Here is a 7500-nt window from a genome sequence, read left to right as displayed (position 1 = left end):
CATCATCATCAAGTATGGAAGGATGCATCTGATCAACTGCAGTCCCAGGTGGCTGAAAAAGATGGAAGCTTCTGTGTTTCTCAAGCAATAGATGGGAAAAAAATGGTGCCAAGTTTTACCTCATTCCCAAATATAACTCCAAATTTGTCCAACCTGAATTTCTAGTTGCAATAAAGTGTTTAAGATCTTTCTGCTGCGCATGCCAAGAATGAATCGACAATAACTAAATGGCTATTATGACGGGCACTGCCACATGTGCACAGTATGCACGCATCTTCCAGACCTACTTTGCTTGCTTGCTTGCTTGCTTGCACAGGTTCCTTATCCTGTTTGGCTGAAGATTCCAGAAAAGAGGATGGGGCAGGAAAGTGCCCAGCAGGGCATCTGCCAGGTGAAGAAGGTACAACAGGTGCTCTGCAGGGCAACAGAACAGCAATGCTTTACAACTCCCAATCCCAGAGGTGGCTGGAAAAGGGGCAACGTGCGTCAGATCTGTCATCTCTAATGTCACCCAAATATAAAGGTTGTCAAATTCGTATAAACTAACGAAATGTGATCCCCATTGAACAAGGAAAAAGTATCTACAGTTTTGTATTATGTTGCCATCACATTATGCTATACAATTAGCTTATTTTCAGAAATACAAATCACAACACTCACTTCAGACAGATGAACGCCAAACGGAGCCTTCCTTGAAGTAGTCTGTCAGAAACCACTTCTGCTTTGAGAGGCGAAGATCCTTCCCATGGCGCTGCTAGTTCTTGATCACCTCCTGTTACCAAGGCCCCCCCACCCACCCCCATCGTCCTCCCACGCAACCTGACCAACAAGAACTCTTCCCCCCACATACAGTACTCCCAGCGAGTACCTCACCCACTTAACCCATTAAACTCCGATGACAAGATGTCTTGTCATTTGGTCAAATAAAACAAAAAATCATAAAACACCAAAATGTTTGATCAAACACCAGAAAAGTATGACGTCAGTCCTCCTCGCTTCGCTCGCGAGCGAAGCGAGGAGGACTGACGTCATACTTTTCTGGTGTTTGATCAAACATTTTGGTGTTTTATGATTTTTTGTTTTATTTGACCAAATGACAAGACATCTTGTCATCGGAGTTTAATGGGTTAACCAAATATCTCCCATTTTAGTTCCCAAACATGGATCATGTCCCCGTAGTAGTATCTCCTGCATCTGTCTATCAACTCATGGCCATATCTCTCCCTCACCAACTCCTCCATCTCTCTCCTCCTCCTCCTCCTCCCTTACCAACTCCTCCATCTCTCTCCTCCTCCTCCTCCATCACCAACTCTCTCTCTCTCCTCCTCCTCAGTCACTAACTCACTCTCCTCCTCCTCCTCCTCAGTCACCAACTCTCCTCTCTCTCTCCCCCTCCTCAGTCACCAACTCTCCTCCTCAGTCACAAACTCTCCTCTCCTCTCTCTTCCTCCTCAGTCACCTACTCTCCTCTCTCTCTCCCCCCCCTCCTCAGTCACCACCAGCCTCTCTCTCTCTCTCTCTCTCTCTCCCCTGGCCACCACCAGCTCCTCTCTCTCCTGGCCACCACAATCTCCAACATTGGACAACAGATTGAGAAAATGGCCCACTGGACCAACATTGGACAACAGATTGAGAAAGTGGCCCACTGGACCAACATTGGACAACAGATTGAGAAAGTGGCCCACCGGACCAACATTGGACAACAGATTGAGAAAGTGGCCCACTGGACCAACATTGGACAACAGATTGAGAAAGTGGCCCACCGGACCAACATTGGACAACAGATTGAGAAAGTGGCCCACTGGACCAACATTGGACAACAGATTGAGAAAGTGGCCCACTGGACCAACATTGGACAACAGATTGAGGAAATGGGCCCGCAGGACCAGTTTGGACAACACATTGATTGACAAGGGTCCACTAGACCAATATTGGGCTACACTGCTCGAACTCAAGTTACTAGATTAACCAACCCCATGTTATGTTTAAACATAAATTTTCAATAAAACACTAAAACATTAAATATACATAAAACTTAATTGAAACATTCATAAAAACATTAAATATTGCAATCTTGAAAAAATTGCATATACTTATATTACCAGCTTGTCTACTTTTCAAACAAGGCTTTGGCCTTGGATACAAAATTAGTTAGTTACCAACCTGTATTTGAAGCTGCCAGTCTTCCAAGAACGTCCATGACTTCTCACTTTTCAATTATATTGAACTTACGAGCCATCTCTCGTTACAACTACCAAGCTCTGAAAAACAATTTTCATTAATACAGAGAATATTACAGATATTTTTATACGGCAAACAGCACCGTGAAAGAAAAGTCCAAAATATTTACCTCTTCTAAGCGTTGCCTAGGCAGTCTTCCAAATCTAGTCGAAAAAAAAGAAAAACGAGCAGAAACTGTCGGTAGTGGGGGGGGGGGGGGTAGTGTAAACGCGAGAGCAATCCGAAATAGGCGCTTTCAAACACGAAAAAGTTGACATCATCGCACGCACGACGCCATCTTGGTTCCTGGTCTAGGAACGCAACCGAAAAATCCCTTTCGCGCCAAAACACCACCTTGCCTTCATCACGAAACAAACTCGTTACTTACCGTTAGTTACGAAATGTGGGTTAGTACTATTCACCCCCGCAGGAGCGCTTGGCCTTGCGTACGTCCTCTTCATTGTACCTAGAAGTGTAAATAGGTAGACGCTGCAGCGCGTAGTCTGTATCTATATACCGTACGTACGCTCGAATCCTGGTACCGGGAACACCACCGCCATTGCAAACAAGTACCTCACGTCCCCTGGGCACTTGAAGGTCTATCATACAGTGACGGTGGCATCGTGACCTGGATTTGGTTTCAAGCGTACGATGCCCTACGCTGTCGGGCCCGTATCATCCTAAATCTCCCGAGTTCTATCCACCCCCCCTCCCCACCTCGGGGCTCGATCGGCTAGCCCTGCCTAGTCGTCTAGAAGGTTCGACAACCCCCATTTAGGCATGCATACACAAGAGGTCTCTACTCGCATCTCTAACGAGAATACAACAACAACGAAAATAACTTTCCTATCGGCGATACGGGCCCTGCCATGACTGTGTGCTTTGCGGCATGTATTCGTGTTTTTCAGACCTACCTTCCTTCCTTCCTTCCTTCCTTCCTTCCTTGCTTGCTTGCTTACACGGTGCGTAGAGGAGGCGGCGCCCTCCTGAGCGGACTTCATTCCGTACAACACTACCGAGGCTCTTTTGCACCAATTCACTGTTATATTTTGTACAAGTTATTTAAACTTACAAACTTAATGTATCTAAACTAGTGATTTTCCCGTCCTGGTAGTAGGCCGCCTTCTTTTCGAATGACGACGGTGTCGCGAGTTCCCGACCCGCCTAACAGGCAGCCCGGACAGGAAGAGGGGGAGGGGGAGGGGGGGGGGGAGCGAAGGGGTCAATTTTGATTGGTCGAAAGTGATCTCGTGTTTTGACGAATCACTGTCGTCCTCCTTCCCTCCACCACCCACCCACCACCTTCATATGAGGCGGGCTTTCCCAAAAAGTGTCGACAATTGCTTGTTACAAATTGTCTGCTTCAACACATAATGGCCAGTGAGCACGATGCAATTGCTTTCCAGATGTAATCATGCATTGGTAAAGACGTCGTGGCATGTCAGATGTAATGTCATAATATGCGATAAGTATTCAGGGCATCAGCTAGGTGTATGTAAGTGGCCATTTGCAAACAGGCTCTTTTAGTGGGAAGGCGCAAATCGTTCTTCGTCGGTGCAGATCCCTACTCGTATAGTTAATAACATAATAGTTACCATAACGGATATCTGGTCGTTCCGCTAAATGAACAGTTCGATACCAACCATTTCGCTTCATTGTTCGGTCGTTTCGCTACATTTCGCTACACTGTTGTTTTCGCATTTGAGATCCGAATATGACAAAAAGAAAAAATACAATGTGTGCAGGTTTATAAAGTAACTTTATAAGCCACAGAAGAATTTGCTTAATGAGTCGATTCGGCGATAGACAAAATTGTTTTTATGCAATTTATCTTATGCAATCGTCAGGCACATTATCCGGCAGATAATTATAAAACAGTGACTAATGCACATTACTAATTAGAATGCCCATTCATGTCACGCACGAAATGTAGCGAAACGACCGAACAATGTAGCGAAATTTTTGTTAGCGAACTGGCCATGTAGCGAAACGCCCTGTAACCGTTAACCCATTCAACTCCGATGACAAGATGTCTTGTCATTTGGTCAAATAAAACAAAAAATCATAAAACACCAAAATGTTTGATCAAACACCAGAAAAATATGACGTCAGTCCTCGCTTCGCTGCGAGCGAAGCGAGGATTGACGTCCTATTTTTCTGGTGTTTGATCAAACATTTTGGTGTTTTATGATTTTTTGTTTTATTTGACCAAATGACAAGACATCTTGTCATCGGAGTTGAATGGGTTAATTAATAACAGCTTCCAAGCACTACGAAATATGATCATGTTCACCTTGAATTACCTGCAATACTGGATCTTCTGTGGGACAAGAAGCGGTGCTGCTACTAACTATAGCGTGAGGTCTTCTACCACATTATAGCGTGAGATCTTCTACCTCCCGTTAGCAGTATAATAGCGTGAGGTCTACCATTTCCATACATTGATTTTAGCGATAAACACACATTTTGTACACATCCTAGGAATGACTTAGATAGATAGATGGTTGGATTTCTAATTCCATTCATATTAAAGGAAGAAATGTAAAAATAAACATGTTATCATATATTTCCATACATTCTCTCTCTCTCTCTCTCTCTCTCTCTCTCTCTCTCTCTCTCTCTCTCTCTCTCTCTCTCTCTCTCTCTCTCTCTCTCTCTCTCTCTCTCAACTTCCCCCCTGTCTCTCTCCCCCTCCTCGGTCTCTCTTCCCCTCCCCATCCTCTCTCTCCCTCTCCCTCTTTCCCCCTCCACCTCCCCCCTCTCTCTCTCCCTCCCCTTCCCCCCTCTCTCTCTTCCCTTCCCCCTCTCTCTCTCTGTCTCCCTATCCCTCTCCCTCTTCTCTCTCTCTCTCTACCCCTCCGCCCTCTTTCTCCCCCTCTTTCTCTTTCCCTCCCCCTCTCCCTCCCTCCTCTCTCCCCTCCCCTCTCTCTCGCCCCTCCCCTCTCTCTCTTCCTCTCTCTCTCCCTCTGTCTCTCTGCCCCTCCCCCTCTCTCTCTCTCTACCTCCCCCATCTCTCTCTCTCGCTCTCTCCCCCGTCTCTTTCTCCCTCCCCGCTCTCTCTCCTTTCCCCTTTCTCTCTCTCTCCCCTCCCCCCCTCTCTCTCTCTCTCTCTCCCTCCCCCTCTCTTTCTCCCTCCCCCTCTCTCTATCTCTCCCCCCTTCCTCCTCTATCTCTCCCCCTCCCCTATCTCTCTCTCCCTTCCCCACTCTCTCTCTCTCTCTCTCTCTCTCTCTCTCTCTCTCTCTCTCTCTCTCTCTCTCTCTCTCTCTCTCTCTCTCTTTCCCTCCCCCTCACTCTCTCTCTCTCCCTCTCTCTCTTCTCCCCCTCCCCCTCTCTCCCCCTCTCTCCCCCTCTCTCCCCCTCTCCCTCCCCCCCTCTCTCTCTGTCTCTTCCCCTTCGGGGTAACGACCTCAAATCATCATTCAAGCAGTGAGTGTATTTCAGCCTCTGAGAAAGCAAATAAGATTCTAGGACTGATTGCGCGATCTTTTGATTTCAAAAGTCCATTACTCGTTAACAAGCTATATAAATCGTTAGTTCGTCCACATTTGGAATATGCTGTTTCCGTAAGGTCACCGAATCTCATTAAAGACATTGACAGACTGGAAAAAGTACAACGCCGAGCCACAAAACTGATTCCAAATATCAAAAATAAATCATACGAAAATCGACTAAAACATATGAATCTGTTTTCTCTAAAAAAAGCGTAGACTCAGAGGTGACTTGATACAGGTCTTTAAGATTCTAAAGGGAATTGACATAATTAAAAGTGACAAAATTTTCACACTGAATGAGAATCCGACAAGAAATAATGGTCTCAAACTGTCAGGAAATAGATTCAATTTGGAAGTGGGTAGAAACAACTTCGCCAACCGTGTAGTTAATGAATGGAATAAACTTTCTGCTGCAGAGGCAGTGCAATGTAGCTTAGTTCGAAGCTTTAAGATTGATTTAGATAAACACCTATGCAAGATGCTGTAATGAATGTCATTTGTTTTATATTATTTGTTTGTTTGTTTGTTTGTTTATATTATATTTGTCTGTTTGTTTATCATTATTTGCCTGATTTTCATTTATTATTATTCATCTGAATTGATTATTATTTACTATTTTCCAGATTGTTTCTTATTTAACTATACCTTTGCATTTATTCAATTTGTTTATTACTATTATTTATGCTCTTTTGTCATTTTCTATTTGTTTATCTATTTATTCATTTATCATGATCATACCTTTTTCGCATCCGACCTACTTATGGACCAAAAGGTCACTTTCTGCATCCTCTTCCTTTGTAGTCCTTCATATGTCAATATCTAGTGCACACACACACACACACACACACACACACACACACACACACACACACACACACACACACACACACACACACACACACACAAAGGATTACAAAGGCGGAGCATGCCGACAGGAGACCTTTTGATCCATATCTAGGTCGGATGAAAAAAAAAAAATAATAATAATAATAATAATAACAATAAATTAAAACTATAATAATGTAAGAATAACAAATAGAATACATAAATAAATGCATAGGTATAGTTGAATAACAAACAAAAAGGTAAATAGTAAATGATTATAAATTGACATATAACTAATAATAAATGAAAAATCAGACAGACAAATTATAACAAAACAAAAACAAATAATATAACATAAATTATAATCATTACAGCATCTTACTTAGGTATTTATCTAAATGATTCTTAAAGCTTCGAACTGAACTACATTGCACTACCTGTGCAGGAAGTTTATTCCATTCATTAACTACACGGTTGGCAAAGTTGTTTCTACCTACTTCCAAATTGAATCTATTTCCGGACAGTTTGAGACCATTGTTTCTTGTCTGATTCTCATTCAATGTGAAAATTTGGTCACTTTTTGATGTTGTCAATTCCCTTTAAAATCTTAAAGACCTTATCAAGTCACCTCTGAGGTCTACGCTTTTTTAGGGAAAACAGTGCTTAAGTCGATTTTCGTTATGATTTATTTTTTGATATTTGGAATCAGTTTTGTGGCTCGCCGTTGTACTTTTTCCAGTCTGTCAATGTCTTTTAATGAGAATTCGGTGGACCATACGGAAACGGAAAACAGCATATTCCAAATGTGGACGAACTAACGATTTATATAGCTTGTTAATGAGTAATGGACTTTTGAAATCAAAAGATCGCGCGCAATCAGTCCCAGAATCTTATTTGCTTTCTCAGAGGCTGAAATACACTGCTTGGATGATTTGAGGTCGTTACTGATAATTACGCCGAG

This window comes from Oratosquilla oratoria, chromosome 12, assembly GCF_046742065.1.
Source record: "Oratosquilla oratoria isolate Oo_2021 chromosome 12, ASM4674206v1, whole genome shotgun sequence".
NCBI classification, from domain to species: Eukaryota; Metazoa; Arthropoda; class Malacostraca; order Stomatopoda; family Squillidae; genus Oratosquilla; species Oratosquilla oratoria.
The sequence above is the reverse complement of the archived record's forward strand: the minus strand, read 5'-3'. Positions refer to the sequence as shown.